This window comes from Equus asinus, chromosome 20 (assembly GCF_041296235.1).
Source record: "Equus asinus isolate D_3611 breed Donkey chromosome 20, EquAss-T2T_v2, whole genome shotgun sequence".
Taxonomy (NCBI): Eukaryota; Metazoa; Chordata; class Mammalia; order Perissodactyla; family Equidae; genus Equus; species Equus asinus.
Window position 1 is genome coordinate 23,973,355 of NC_091809.1, and position 17,047 is coordinate 23,990,401.

Consider the following 17,047-nt stretch of genomic DNA (forward strand, 5'->3'; position numbering starts at 1 on the left):
CATCACAGACCATGAGGGTGACCCAGGCCAGGCCACGTGGAAATAATAAGATCTTAGGTCCTCTATGGGCCATGGGCTTGTGATAAGGCTGCGAGGCCAACCGTGGAACTCTGACCCTTGTTGAGAAAGACTGACACTTAAATGTGACCTCACCATCTGTGATAAAGGGTCAGGCTCCCTTTTATTCAGTGATCCTTGTTAGCAATGTGCCTTCCACCCATGCCTCCCCACCCCACTCACTTGCTGCTTAACATAAAGATTCCATGGGGACTGGCCCAGTGTGTAGTGGTTAAGTTCACACGCTCTGCTTCAGGTGGTCTAGGGTTCACAGGGTCAGATCCCGGGTGTGGACCTACACACCACTCATGAAAGCCACCCTCTGGCGGTGTCCCACATACAAAATAGAGGAAGAAAGGCAACAGATAGCTTAGGGCCCATCTTCCTCACCAAAAAAGAAATAAAAAGATAAAATATCCCAGGACACTTGGCTCTGGTGGGAAGTGTGAATGCCACAGCCTAGCCTGGGTGCAAGGCCTCTTCTCAGTGTAACCACAGTGTGTGACATGTGTTCATTAAAGTCTCAGGTGTACATCTGACACTGGAAGGAAATTTATTTTAGATCAGTTTTTGCCCTTGTCCCTAGAGACCTCTGAAATTTTAACTGCTATAACATCCAGATCTAAGGCCGTTGACCTACTTTCCCTGATATAAGAAAAATGACGTCTTTTTCTGAATGTTGGATGCACCTGGAAACTCTTCCCCCACCCCTTAGCTTTATCAAGGGATAACTGAACAACACAACTGTCCATATTTAGAGATCACAGTGCGATGACTTGATATATGTATACAATTTGTGTACTTGAAATTTGCTAAGACAGCGGATGAAGTCTTCTCACCACACACACACACACACACACACACACGCACACACACACACACACACACACACAATGTGCCTAAGTACCCAGGAGTGGAATTGATGGGTCACATGGTAATTTTAGCTTTTATATTTGAGGAACTCCCAGAGCCTTTTCCACAGTAACTACACCATTTTGCCTTCTCACCACCCACGTGTGGGAGTTCAAATTTCTAAATACATCCTCAACAACACTTGTTCTTACCTCACATCTTGATTCCAGCCATCCTAGTGGGGGTGAAGTGGTATCTCACTGGGGTTTTGATTTGCGTTTCCTTCCTCATTAAGGATGCCCAGCATCTTTACATATGCTCTGGAGCATTTCCCTGTCTTCCTTGGAAAACAGTGTATTCAGATCCTTTACCATATTTAAATAGAGTTTTTTGACTTTTTGTAATTGAGTTTGATGAGGTCTTGAGGTATTTTTCATACAAGTTTCTTATCAGAATTACGATTTGCAGAATTTTCTTCCATTCTATAGGTTGTGTTTTCACTCTCTTGCCTTAAAATTTCTGCTTTTGATTGTGGTACCATATGCATACCATACAATTTACATTTTCAACCGTTTTTAGGTGTAGTTCAGTTGTAGCCCATGTCAGAACTGGCTTTCTTTTCCAAGCTGAATGATACACCATTGTATGTATGTGCCAGATTTTCTTGATCCATTCATCCATTGAAGGGCACCTGGGTTACTTCCACCTTGTGGCAAATGTGTAAAATGCTAGTATAAACAGCAGTGGACGTATATGTGTTGAAGTCCCTGCTTTCAAATCTACTGCCATTCCCAGAAGCGGCATTGCTAGTGCAGGCAGTAACTCAGTTTGTAATATTTAGAAGAATTGCCATGTTGCATTCATACCATCCAAATAGTTTTTTATTCACAGCAGTAGTGCACAAGAGTTCCAAAGGGTGTGTTCACTGTCTCGATGGTGTCCTTTGAAGCACAAAAGTGATTGATTTGATGAAGTCAAAATAACGTATTTTTTCCCGCTTTTGCTCTCAGTGTCTTATCTAATAATTCTTTGCCAAACCCAAGGTGATTAAGTTTTTTCCTATATTTTATCTGATTGTGTTATTGTTTACTCTAAGTTTTTGGTCTTCATCCTTTATGGTAAATTATCGTATGTGATGTCACATAAGGATAAAACCTCTTTTTTGGCATATGGCTATCCTCTTGCCCAGCACCCATTTATGAAAAGAATATTCTTACCCCATTCTTGGCAATTTTTAAAAATATCAGTGGACCACAGAGGTATGGGTTTAGTTCTCAAATCTCAATCTAGTCCGTAGATCTGTATGCCTGTCTTTGTGTTAGTACCACACACTCTTGATTACCATTGCATATGACAAAGTTGGACACCAAGAAATGTTAGTCCTACCATTTTGTTTTTCTGTTTCCAAGATTGCTTTGACTACTCTGACTCCCTTGCAATTCCCATATTTTTATGAGCGAGCCTGCCACTTTGTGTAGAGGAATCACTTTGCATCAATGACAGGTATGTGCTGCATCTCAGGTCATCTGGGGAATAGTGCCATTTCAACAATGTTAAGTCTTCTGATTCACGAAATTGGGAGGTTTTGCCATTTATTTATTCCTTTTTAATTTCTTCTGCCCATATTTTGCACTTTTGTGGGCATCCATTTTGTACTTCTTTGGCTAAGTTTATTCCAAAGATGTTATTCTTTTCAACTTACTGTCAATGCATTTCTTCATTTCATTATCGGATTGTTCATTGCAAGTTTATAGAAATACCATTGATTTTTATATCTTGATCTTATATCCTACCATGTTGCTAACTGTAATTATCAGTTCTACTAAACTTTGTAGTGGATTCCTGACAGTTTTCTAAAACCAAGATAGCTCAGCTGGAAGTACAGATGGGTTTACATCTGTCTAACCCTTCTTTATGCATTTTCTTTTCTTTTGCTGCATAAAGATTCCAGCTAAAATCTCCTGTACATTCTGGAATAGAAGTCGCAAGAGCAGACATGCTTCGTTGGTTCCTTTCTTTAGGGGAAAGCAGCCAGTCTTTTCCAATTAAATATTATACTAGCTGTGACTTTTCCATAGATGCTCATTATGACATTAGGAAATTTCCTTAATTCCTGGTAATCTGAGAGCTTTCACCATGAAAGGGTACTGCATTTTGTCAGTTATTTTCGCTGCATTCTGTTGAAATGATGTGACGCCATTGTTGCTTTTTAGTCTGTTGATATCCTTGATGACATAAATGGATTTTGGATATTAACCCAAACTTTCATCCCTTGAATAGATCCTTCTTGATCATGGTGCATAATTCTTTTATATTTTCCTGGCTTGGGTTTGCTGGTATTTGCTGCAACTGGCCTCAGAAAATGAGTGCAAATTTTTCTCTCCATTCTGATTTTTAGAAGAGTGTGTGGGGAATTGGTATTATGGATCTCTGAAGGTTTCAGAGATTTCTGTGCTGAAACAATCTGGGCCTAGCCTTACTTTGTGGGTGGTCGCTTGTTTATCAATTCAACCCCTTCGCTTCTTTACTTCTATTCCGATTTTCCAGTTATTCTTGATTTAGGTTTCGTAGTTTCTGTCTTTTAGGAATTTGTCCATTTCACCTCAGTTCTCTAATTTGTTTCCTTTTCTTCTTGCTTTTGGGTCTGGTACCTCATCTTTTCAAGCCGGTTAAAGCAAAGGTTAGTTTACTGATTTAAGATCTCTCTTGCTTGTTAGTATAGGCATTAATGGCTGTAAATTTATTTCTTTGTACTGTGTTAGTTGCAGGCCATAAACTTTCACCCCGCAGGTACAATACAATGTTCCTTATTAGCTCTACTAATATTTCTTGTTTTAAACTCTATTTTGCTAGATATTTGTGTCATCTCTCCAGCTGAATTTGGGGGGCTGAATCCAGATGTACAGTTTCCCTGCTTTTCCTTTCAATCTGTATCTTTGAATCTATAGTGCGCTTCCTGTACAGACCATGTATTTAGATCATGGTTTCTTTGTTTTAATCTGAGGTGACAATCACTTCCTCCTGCCTGGATCGCCTAATGCAATCGCATTTAGTATTCCTGACTAGTTGCAATGACACCTGCCTTTTTAGTTTTAATTTATACAATTGTCATGTTCTTTTTAGTTTCTCCACTCCTTCTTTTTTTTTTTAAAGGTTTATTTTTCCTTTTTCTCCCCAAAGCCCCCCGGTACATAGTTGTATAATTTTAGTTGTGAGTCCTTTTAGTTGTGGCATGTGGGACGCCGCCTCAGCATGGCCTGATGAGTGGTGCCATGTCCACACCCAGGATCTGAACCGACACCCTGGGCCACTGAAGCAGAGCGTGCGAACTTAACCACTCGGCCATGGGGCTGCCCCTCTCCTCTTCTTCTTTATGGCTTTCTATTGCATTAACTGAATATCTTCTAATGTAGCATTGCAATTTTTAAATGACTTCTTCACTCTATTGTTGAAGCTCTTTCTTCTTTAGGGGTTGCTCTACTATTCAACACATGCTTCTTAATCTATAAGAAGGAGCTTCAGATCACACCAACTTCATTCCAGTGATGCACAGAATCTTTACTCATATAGAGCTCTATTCTCTTTTGCCATTTTTGTGGTATTATTCTGATGCAGATTACATCTACTAATGCTAGAACCAATAATATCTTGTTACATTTATTTCTTTACCGTCTATAGTCACTTCCTTAGCACAACACAGCTTTGCTCCCACCCAGGACCTTTGTGCTTTTAATGAGAAACAAATTACACATATATTACAGCTCTATATGGAATAAGGACAACAGCACATTAAATACATACTATTTTATGCGGTTCCCTTGATATCAGCTAAAAGAAAGGAAAAAATGGGTATCCATTCTGTCTTCAATATACATACATAGTTACGTGGACTGCTGTTTTTCTCTCTTTATGTTGATATCAATTACCATCCTGGGTCACTTGATTTCAACCTCAAGAACTCCATCATAACCCCATAAGGCAGTTGGCTATTAATATACTTTCTCAGTTTTTGTTAATCAGGGAAAGTATTTATTTCATCTTTATATTGTATAAAGTAGTTTTGGTGAATATGGGATTCTTGGCTGACAGGTATTCTCTTTGTGCACTTACAATATATTGTCCCTCTGCCTCCTAACCTCCCTTTTCTCTGCTGAGACATCGCCTGTTAATTTTACTGTGCTTTCCTGGAAGAGATGGGTTATGTTTTCAACAGCTGTTTTTCCCCCAGTGTACAGTTCCTACTTTCTTGGATCTTTGCATGTTTCATATCTTTGCTACAATCCACACGTTATAGGTAATACATGGTAGAACTGGGTACTGGTCCCCTTCCTACTGGGACTCTTTATTATTATTAGCTTGTTTCTTTGTTCAGTGACTGGGCAGAGTATTCTAGCTAAGTCCGTGTCCTGCACACAGGGGGAAACTTCTGACTTAGCCCCTGGAATCGGGCATGGCTTTGGCTGTGTCTGCTGTCCTGACACAGTGGCATGGGGGCTCTCTTCCTCTTACATGGACACAACCGGTGCTTAAACTAGATTAACTGCTGGCTGTTGCTCTATTGTTTCCACCAATGTCCCGGGGGCATAACTTGCTCTACCAAATCCTCCAGTGAAATGCTGGCTCCTTTGAAGAAATACTTCCTGAAGCCCCTGTTTGATATCTGTTCTCATCCTCCACGTGTCCTTCCAGCAGTCTGATTCCCTGGTTCTCTCAGGAAACCTAGTTAGCCTACAGTCTAAGCTGTGTCTTCATAAAATAGACAGATCTACTAATTGTCTTTCACCTCATTCTCCACATTTTAAAATTATTTTATTGCGGTCATAATAGTTTATATGGTTGTGAAGCGTCAGGTGTACATTATTATGGTCAGTCACCACATATATGTGCCCCTTTACCCCTTATGCCCACTGCCCCACCCTCTTCCCAGCTGGGAACCACTAATCTGTCCCCTTTGTCCATGTGTTTGTTTATCTTCCACATATCAGTGAAATCCTGTGATGTCCGTCTTTCTCTGTCTGCCTTATTTAGCTTAACATAATACCCTCAAGGTCCATCCATGTTGTTGGAGATGGGATGATGTTCTCTTTTTTCTGGCTGAGTAGTATTCCATTGTATATATATATACCACCTCTTCTTTACCCAATCTTCAGTTGATGGGCACTTGGATTGCTTCCACATCTTAGCTATTGTGAATCATGCTGCAATGAACATAGGGGTGCATAAGTCTCTTTGAATTGTTGTTTTCAAGTTCTTTGGATAAACAGCCAGTAGCAAGATAGCTGGATCATACGGTATTTCTATTTTTACTTTTTGAGAAATCTTCATACTGTTTTCCATAGTGGCTGCACCAGTTTGCATTCCTATCAGCAGCATATGAGGGTTCGCTTTCTCCACATCTTTTCCAAAAGTTGTTGTTTTTTGTCTTGGTAATTGTACACAGTCTAACAGGTGTAAGGTGACAGCTCACTGTAGTTTTGATTTGTATTTCCCTAATGATTAGTGATGTTGAAAAATCTTTTCATGTGCCTGTTGGCCAACTGTCTGTCTTCTTCAGAAAAGTGTCTGTTCATATCCTCTGCTCATTTTTTGATCGAGTCGTTTGTTTTTATGTTGTTGAGTTGAATGAGATCTTTATATATCTTGGAGAAAACCAATTATCAGATGTATTATTTGCAAATATTTCTCCCACTTGGTGGGTTCTCTTTTCACTTTGTTCTTGTTTCTTTGGTTTTGCAGAAGCTCTTTAGTCTGACATAATTCCACTTGTTTATCTTTTCTTTTGTTTCCCCAGCCTGAGTGGACATGGTATTCAAAAACATGCTGCTAAGACTGATGTCCAAGAGTGTTCTGCCTATATTTTATTCTAGGAGATTTATGGTTTCACATCTTACCTTCAAGTCTTTAATCCACTTTGAGTTAATTTTGGTGTTTTGTGAAAGATAATGGTCTACTTTCAGTCTTTTGCTCATGGCTGTCCAGTTTTCCCTACACCGTACATTGAGACTTTCCTTTCTGTGTGGTGTGTGCTTGGCTCCTTTGTCAAAGATTGGCTGCCAGTACATGTGTGGTTTAACTTCTGGGCTTTACACTGATCTGTGTACCTGTTTTTGTACCAGTACCCTGCTATTTCGATTGCTATAGCTTTGTAATATATTTTGAAGTCAGTGGTTTTGATGTCTCCAGCTTTGCTCTTTTTTCTCAAGATGGCTTTAGTTATTCGGAATCTTTTGTTGCCCCATGTGAATTTTAGGATTCTTGGTTCTATTTCCCTGAATAATGTCATTGGGATTCTGATTGGGATTGCATTGAATGTGTAGATTGCTTTCGGTAGTATAGACATATTCACTATATTTATTCTTCCAATCCACACACATGGAATATCTTTTCATCTCTTTATAGCATCATTGATTTCTTCTAATAATGTCTTATAGTTTTCATGGTATGAGGCTTTCACCTCCTTGGTTAAATTTATTACTAGACGTTTTATTCATTTTGTTGAAATTGTAAATGGGATTGTATTCTTGAGTTCTCTTTCTGGTAGTTGGTTATTAGAGCAAGGAAATACAACTGATGTTTGTAAGTTGATTTTCTGCCCTGCCACTTTGCTGTAGTTGTTGATTATTTCTAATAGTTTTCTGATGGATGCTTTAGGGTTTTCTTAAATAGAATCATGTCATCTGCCTGCAGTGAGAGTTTCACTTCTGCCTTGGCAACTTGGATTCCTTTTATTTCATTTTCTTGCCTGATTTCTATGGACAAAACCTCCAGTACTATACTGAATAAGAGTGGCAAAAGTGAGCACTGTTTTCTTTTTCCTGTTCTCAGAGGGATGGCATTCAGTTTTTCTCCAAGAGTATGACGTTGGCTGTAGGTTTGTCATAGATACCCTTTATTATACTGAAGAGCTTTCCTTCTATACCCATTTTATAGACAGTTTTTATCAAGAATGCATGTTGGATGTTGTCAAATGCTTTCCCTCCATCTATTCAGATGATAATGTGATTTTTATTGCTCATTTATTAAAGCGGTATATCACATTGATTTATGGATGTTGAACCATCTCTGCATCCCTGGCATAAATTCCAGTTGATCATGGTGTATGATCCTTTTAATGTCTTGCTGTACTCAGTTGGCCAATATTTTGTTGAGCATTTTTTATCTATGTTCATCAGCAATATTGGTCTGTAATTTTCCTTCTTTGTTTTGTGCTTGTCTGGCTTCAGGATCAGGGTGATGTTGGACTCATAGAATGAGTTAGCAAGTATTCCATCTTCTTAAATTTTTTGGAACAGTTTGAGAAGAATAGATATTCTTCCTCTTTGAATGTTTGGTAGAACTCTCCAGAGAAGCCATCTGGTCCTCGAGTTTTTTTCCTTTTTTCTCTTTCTTTTTCTTTTGAGGAAGATCAGCTCTGAGCTAACATCTGCTGCCAATCCTCCTCTTTTTGCTGAAGAAGACTGGCCTTGAGCTAACATCCCTGCCCATCTTCCTCTACTTTATATGTGGGACACCTACCACAACATGGCTTGCTACGTGGTGCCATGTCGGCACCCAGGATCCGAACCGGCGAACTGTGGGCTGCCAAAGCAGAACACGTGCACTTAACCACTGCGCCACCAGGCTGGCCCCTGGACTTTTATTTTTGGGGAGGTTTTTGATTACTGTTTCTCTTTACTTGTGATTGGTCTATTCGGATTCTCTATTTCTTCTTGACTCAGTTTTGGGAGATTTTATGAGTCTAAGAATTTATCCATTTCTTCTAGATTGTCCAATTTGTTGCCATATAGGTTTTCAAAGTATTCTCTTATAATCCTTTGTATTTCTGTGGTATCTGTTGCAATTTCTTCTCTTTCATTGCTTATTTTATTTATTTGAGCCTTCTCTCTTTTTTCTTAGTGAGTCTGGCTAAGGACTTGTCAATTTTGTTTATCTTCTCAAAGAGCCAGCTTTTAGTTTCATTGATCCTTTCTAGGGATTTTTGGGTTTCTATTGCATTTATTTCCCCCCTAATTTTTATTATTTCCCTCCTTCTGTTGACTTTGGGCTTTCACTTTTGCTAGTTCTGTTAGGTGTAGTTTAGGATGGATTATTTGAGATTTTATTTTTTGTTAAGGTGGGCCTCTATTGCTAGGAATTTCCCTCTCAGGACAACTTTTGCTGCATCCCATAGGAGTTGTATGATGTATTTTCATTTTCATTTGTCTCCAGGTATTTTTTGATTTCTCCTTTAATTTCTTCAATGATCCATTGGGTGTTCAGTAGCATGTTGTTTAGTCTCCATATATTTGTCGCTTTCTCAGCTATTTTCTTGTATTGACTTCTAATTTCCTAGCATTATGGTCTGCAAAGATGCTTGATATGATTTCAATCTTCTTGAATTTATTAAGGTCTGCCTTGTTTCCCAACATATGGTCTCTCTTTGAGAATGCTGCCTGTGAACTTAAGAAGAATGTGTACTCATCTGGTTTTTAATGGAGTCTTCTATATATATCTATTAAGTCCTTCTGGTCTAGTTTTTCATTTAATTCCACTATTTGCTTGTTGACTTTCAGTCTGGATGATCTATCCATTGATGTCAGAGGGGTTTTGAGGTCCCCTACTACTACTGTGTACCTGTTAATTTCTCCCTTTAGTTCTGTTAATGGTTGCCCTATGTACTTTGGTGCTGTGTTAGGTGCATATATATTCATAAGTGTTATGTCCTCTTGGGGGAGTGTCCCTTTTACCAGTGTATGCTGCCCCTCATTGTCTCTCATTGCCTTTTCGTCTTGAAGTCTCCTTTGTCTGATATAAGTATTGTGACACCTGATTTCTTTTGTCGGCCATGAGCTTGGAGTATCATCTTCCATCCCTTCACTCTGAGTCTGTGTTTGTCTTTAGAGCTGAGATATGTTTCCTGGAGACAGCATATTGTTGGGTCTTGCTTTTCAATCCATCTTGCCACTCTGTGTCCTTTCATTGGAGAATTCAATCCATTTACATTTAGAGGGATTATTGATATATGAGGGCTTGATACTGCCATTTTTAACACCTGTTTTATGTTTGTCCTGTCTTTCTTTGTTTCTTGTCCTGTGTATTTCCGACTGCCAATTCAGTTTTGTGATTCTCTATGATGGTTTCCTCAGTTTTCTCTGTTTCTCATTTGTGTGTCTGTTCTGATTTTTTCTTTAGTGCTTACCATGTGTTTTGTATAAAAGATTTCATAAGTGACATGGTCCATTTTCTCATAGCCTCTTAATTCCTTAGTATAAGCAGGTGCCATCCTTTATTTAAATTTTTGTTTAAATTTAAATTATTGTTGTCAAAACTTATTTCATTTTGTGTTGTGAGTCTGGGATTAAAAGGAAGTAATTATTCTTGATGCTTTCCTTCCATTTATCTTTAATGTTATAATTAAGTGTTTAGTAACCTGTTCTGATAGAGAGCTGCAATTTTCTGATTTTGTCTATTTATCTCTTTGCTCAAGGCTTTCTAAACCCTTCTTTTCATGTCTGAGGGCCTCCTTTATCATTTCTTGTAGGGGTGGACTTGTGGAAATGAACCCCTTCAGCTTTTCTCTTTCAATATGGGAAAGTTCTATTTCTCCATCTTATCTGAAGGATCGTTTCACCAGATGAAATATTCTTGACTCAAATTTTTGACTTCCAGAATTTTGAATATATTATTCCACTCTCCTAGCCTGTAAGGTTTCTGCTGAGAAATCTGCTGAAAGCCTGATCGAAGTTCCTTTTGGGTTATTTTCTTCTGCCTTACTGCCCTTACTGTTTTTTCTTTGTTATTGCATTTTGCCAGTTGTACGAATATATGCCTTGGAGAAGGTCTTTTTACTATGATGCTATTAGCGGTTCTATTAGCTTCATTTACGTGTAATTCCAGCTCCTTCCCCAGGTTGGGAAGTTTTCAGTGATTATTTCTTTGAAACAGCTCCGGGCTCCCTTCTCACCCTGGAATATCTGCAATCCAGATGTTGCATTTCCTGATTGAGTGAGGTATTTCTCAAGGGTTTTGTCATTTGAGTCTTAGTTCTCTCACCTCCTCCATCAGAAACATTTTTATATTTACATCCTCTAAATTATTCTGTTCTCCATAATATCAGCTCTGTTCATTAAGTATTCCAGATTTTTCTTTATCTCATTAATTGCTTTTCATCTCTATCACTTCTGATTGGACTTTTTTTTATACTTTCAAGCTCTTTTGTGAAAAATTCCCTGTGCTCATTAATTTTATTCCAGATTTTATTGAACTGTCTTTCTGAAATTTCTTGTAACTGAGTTTATTTATGATAACTATTTTGAGTTTTCTGTCATTTGGATTTTACATTTCTGTGACTTCTCGATTGATTTCTGGGTACTTGTCATTTTCCTTCTTGTCTGGAGTGTTAATATACCTCTTTGTGCTGTTCGATGAAGTGGACTTTTCCCAACAAATAGTGGTACCATGTGGTTGCAGAGTCTACTGGCCACCACTGGGGAAGGCGGGAGCTGTGTTTTCTGAGCCCACCATGACACCTGCCAGTTGTTCCTATTATTGGTAGCTGTGCCACCAGGGCCCATCTCTGTTTGCCTGCTGGCTGCTGCTGCTTTACACACATAGGCACAGGCACTCTGTCAGGGCTCCCCTGCTCTGACTGGCCGGCAGAGCCTATGCACCAGGTAGGAGGGGTTCTTTCTTTCCTGCATGTGGTCCTGCACATTTCTGCTCTCCACTCACTTTCTGCCTGCCTGGGCTGTTTGGCTTGGTGGGGACACACTCACAATTGCTTAGCTGCCTTGGTGTGGAGCATTCCCACAGGCTGAGGCAACTCCAAGAGTGAGAGTATTCCGTGGATGGCTGCCTTTCTCCTCTTCTTCTCCAAGTCATGTGCCAGGCACCACATGAAGTCCCACACCCAAATGGCTGCCACTCAGCAGGGAGAAGAGATCTGCTTACTTCCTCCCACTGCCTGCTGGGGCGGGGTTCTGCACCCCCACCTTCAGACATATAACGGCTTGGATCTCTCAGACATCTATGGTCTCTTGTGAATGTCTTCTCTTCATTTGCAAATATCCTTTTCATTGTATCTTAGGGGGACAGACTAATTGAAGATCTCACTCTGCCATGATGCTGACACCACCCCATTTTTGATATTTGACTCTCAATAAGCTTTAGGTGCCTGCTCAACCTGTCTGGCCCACAATGGATAAACAAGTCAGGAGAATTGACACATGACTCTTTTCTTTTTGTGTGAACTCTTAGGAGGGTCAAACCTTGGAAACCTGCAGCCTCTACACAAATGCACCTTAAAGTTCAAGCTATTCTCCCTCACACAAGCCGCTCCAGCCTGCTTAGCCTTGCCCTGCTCTCCTTAGAAAGTACCTGTGAGCAATGAACATATTCTTATTCACTTGATGTGTGTGGCAACATAGTCATGGCATCCAATCCCATTATATACAGGGTGTTAATCCTGACCTTCAAAAGGCCAGTGATAAAACAGAAGATAACCAATGGAAAATGTCTTTTGGGTAACAAATGGGTATTCAGGTAATGGCATTTTTAGAAGATGAGAAAAAGAAATCCAAAACCAGAGAGAACATAATCCTTTTAGATGCATTAGACCAGAAAGAAAAACTTTGAAACCACCCACATTGCTCTAGCAGTAGAATTAACATGTGCAAACGGGATAGTCTCACAAGAGGAAACACAGCAACAGAGGTGAATGGATGGTTTCTGTTCTGATGTATAAAGAGCTCTGAGTGATCTCATCTTCACAAGAAGAAAAAAACAACCACGTGAAAAGCAGCACTTCTTCTTAGATCCAAGGGAGATTTGAGATGACAGCAAACCAATGCTTCCCAAATGAGAAACTGAGAAGTATGGAGAATTACTGCTTACCTGGAGGAGAAGCAACTGCAGCCAGCAACCCCTGGAAACACATATCCGGTTAACAATGAATTTGCTGGAGATACATTTTGGCGTAGTTTGAGAGTTAAAAGCATCAGGGAGTCCAGTCTTAGGGAACCCGCAAAATGTATGTATATTTCCACTAGTAACCCAAGGACGTTCTCATTTTGAAGACTGGAAAAAATTGTCTCATGCTTCATGCAGGAAAGCAGGGTAAAACTTTTTCCTATATGCCCAAAGCTTTCCGTGCTCTGCTAACTTAGGCCATCACTCAAAGGAATCTAATTGGCCAAAACCTTGTCTGATTGAGGAAAGAGCTGTAAGACAACTCCCAGATTCTTCAGAATTTCTCTGACAATAGGGGAGGAATGAACACTAAGAACCTGTTCTGAAGCTCACAGTCCAGAGATTCTGTCTCATCGAAACATTACAGTGTCTTTTTTCTGAGCAAGAGTCACCCTGAACTAACAAGTGTTGGCAATCTGCCTCTTTTTTTGCTTGAGGAGAATTAGCCCTGAGCTTACATCTGTGCCAATCACCCTCGATTTCCTATGTGAGTAACTGCCACAGCATGGCTGAAGAGTGGTGTAGCTCTGCACCCAGGATCTGAACCTGCAAACCTGAGCCACTGAGGACGTCAGCATCAGGCAGAGTGAACTTTCCTGGTAATCATCCCCCTCCAATACACAACGAAAAAACATTCATACTCAGAGGACATCTAAACACAACACAAATAACGTCAGAGAGACACAAGCAGCCCTACTACGGAGGGTGGTGAGGCTGCAGCCACCTCGGAGGAGGTGGAATGGGGTAAGAGAAAACTTCACCCCACCCAAAGGCCATGATCGGGGAATGTGGGAGGCCTCTGAGAGGGAAGGAATGGGGGAGGGGACGTTCATTTGTGGGAGCACCAAGCATCCCAGAGGGCCCATGCAGCCTAGAGGGAAGACCTCTACTGGAGCAAGAGCTTTTGCAGGAGGTGACCTCATCAAGCCAACACCCCAGGGGAGCAGATGGTGAGAGCAAAGGGGGAAAGCAACAAGAGCATGCAGGAGAAAGAACCCCTCCCCAACCCCACCCAGCATTGCTCCAGACCCTGGGATTTCAACTGAGGGCTGATGGCTCAGCATACTTGGCTCTTGACGGCCACCCAGTAGCATTGGGAGGTAACTGCAACCCAATAATACCAGGATGCAGAAAAACAGAGCGACCCATTCTAGCAATATCAAAAACCATATCAAATTTCCAGATCCAAGAGAAAAATGAGAAGTACCCAGAAATCAGTCCTGAGGACACAGAAGTATATCATGTAAATGATAGTGAATTCAAAATAGCTATCATCAAAAAACTCAACGAGGTAAAAGACAATGTAGAGAAACAACTCAGGGAGTTCAGGAGCTACTTCATAAAAGAAATCAAAACTATAAAGGAGAATCACACAGAAATATTAGAGATGGAAGACACAATGGAAGAAAGAAAAGAAAAATGGAGTCCCTGAACCCTCGAGCCAACATCATAGAAGAGTGGATCAAGAGCTGGCCCGGTGGCATGGCAGTTAAGTGCGCACGTTCCACTTTGGCAGCCCAGGGTTCACCGGTTCAGATGCCGGGTGCGGTCATGTCACCGCATGGCAAGCCGTGCTGTGGCAGGACTCCCCCGTATAAAGTAGATGAAGATGGGCACAGATGTTAGCTCAGGGGTAATCTCCCTTCAAAAAAAAAAAAAAGAAATAATGTACAAGTGACATCTCACAGTGATCTAAACTATTATTAACTCAATAATAAAAAGAAATTGCAAATAAAACAACAATGATGCATCAACAAACACTTGTTAAATGAGTAAAACTCAAAACACTCAGAACACCAAATATTGGTGAAGATGCAAAGCTACAGGTAAGCCTCATTCATTGCTGGTGGAAATGGAATTAGGTCCACCTACAGTGAAAGACAGGAACGGTCTTTCAAATGAAAATACACTGTTACTATGTAGAGTGAGATCCAACAATCACATTGTTGGTATTTTTCCAAATGAGTTGAAAACACACAAAACCTACACATGAATGTTTGTTGGCACTTTATTCACAATTGGCAAGAGTTAGCATTTTAAGCAAGATGTCCTTCAAGAGTTGAACAGAAAACACAAACAGTGGTGAATCCATACAAAGAAATACTGTTCAGTGATACAAAGGAGGATGGGGACCCCTGAGCAGCCACAGGAATGAAGTCTGGGAGCTCTAGAGGACAAATAGGTTTCATAGGACAAATTGGGCTGTTAAAAACACTGGAAATAATCAACCCTTCACTAACTAGGCTTCCTCTATAAGTTTTCAATCCTTCAAGGCCCTGGGTGATTTATATTGGGCCATATTAACTACTGTATTTTGGTGCTAAGGTCCCTGGGTCCCAATTTGTCAAGCCAATTTGTAAGTGGAGGAGACTTCATTTAATTTTAACTCTGATCACTTAGCTCTGATCATTGGTTCAGAACTCCTCAGCTCACTATGGGATATTTTATGAGGATGGGTGTTATGACCATGGAGAATTTAGGCAGGAACACAGTCCTGATGGCTAAAGATGAAATACTTGTCCTATTTGTCCTGCAAGGGGAGAGCTTGATGAACTGACCTTTACACCAGCTGTGAGTCTTGCTGTTGAGATTCTCCCTGATGAATTGTGGGGAATTGTGTGACTGCGTGAATGAGTCTGAGAGTGATGGCTAAGTGAGGTGTGTGCTCCTCCAAAATGTGAAGAGACCTAAGATGTGTTGGGCTTGTAGCTTGATGGGAGGCTGAATAGTTGAGAATTGATGTTCATTTGCAAGTGAAATTTCCCAGCCTTTAGAGGACCCATGAAGTCCCAGAAATTTAACAGTTGCGGCTGCCTTTGAATTTTATGTGGGGCATAGCTCATCCTCTACATTGTAGGTGGGTCACCAGCTATGCTAGGCTGTCATGCACCACATCCTCTGAAGGGACCCGACTTAGAATGCCATCAAGATAGTGTCTGACAGTGGGAGGGGACACTGTAAGGGCATCCAGGTTTTGCCAGCAAAGATTGTGGGCAATAGCCTGGCTGTTAAGATCACCCATAGGCAGCCAGGTAAAGGGATGTTGGGTCTCTTCAAATATGCAAACAATTTGACTGGGACTCCTTGGTGATCGATACTGAAGAGAACACATTAGCTAGATTGATCATGGCACAGTAGTCCCCTGCAGCCCTTTGGATGTCTTCTACTAATTGGACAATGTAGGGAATGGGAGCCTTAATACGGGGCACCTGAGCATTTAAATTTCCATCGTGGACTGTGAGGCCCCACTCCACTGTAGCAGGCTTCTAGCCCAGCCAAATGGGAGAATTGAAAGGAGACGCAGTGTTTCATAAATCTTGAATTGTGGGCCGTAATTCCTCAGTCCCCTATTGGAAATGATACTGGGGGTATTTACTGTCCAAAATCAGGAGTGGTAGTTTACTGGCTCCCAATGGGCAGCTCCCACCAGGAAGGCCAGGAATGTGGGTTTGTTCCAGATGGTGTGGTGGCACCTTGAAGCGTCCATACTATAACAAGAAAGGGTATGGCCAGAGAGGTCGCCACCACTAAAAGATTTTTTTTCTTTTTTAGGAAGATTAGCCCTGAGCTAACATCTGTGCCCATCTTCCTCCACTTTTTTTTAATACATGTGGGACGCCAACCACTGCATGACTTGCCAAGCAGTGCCATGTCTGCACTCAGGATCTGAACCCGGGAACCCTGGGCCACTGAAGCAGAATGTGCGAACCTAACCGCTGTGCCACTGGGCCGGCCCCAAAGGTTTGTCATGCAGATTGTTTGGACAGCAACATCCAATGGAAGTTGAATGCCGTCTCCTGTCCCACCTGTTACCCCTGGTAATTTAAAGGGTGCCCCTGGCTTAGGTTTGGAGGGGTTCCCAGGAAGCACTGTAACTGGCGCTCCAGGGTCAATGAGAGCTGTACAAGGTTGTTTCTTACCTGTGTCCCAGTAGATAATTAAAGCAGTCTGCGGGTGATTGTCCCGCAGGCGAGAGACACTCTCTGGGGAATGGCCAGGTTCCTAGCACAGGGGCCTCGATTGCTGCCACTGTCAGAGATCAGGGGACGGATCCCGGATCCTGCTGCCACGGCTGGGGCATTCTGAGAGTTGACAGCATCTATCCTTGGGTTGGGGGGGTCGGCAGTATCTTGCAGAGCCCGCAGTGCCTGAGCAAATGCTTCTAACTCGTGGCCGGGCTGTCCTGAAATTA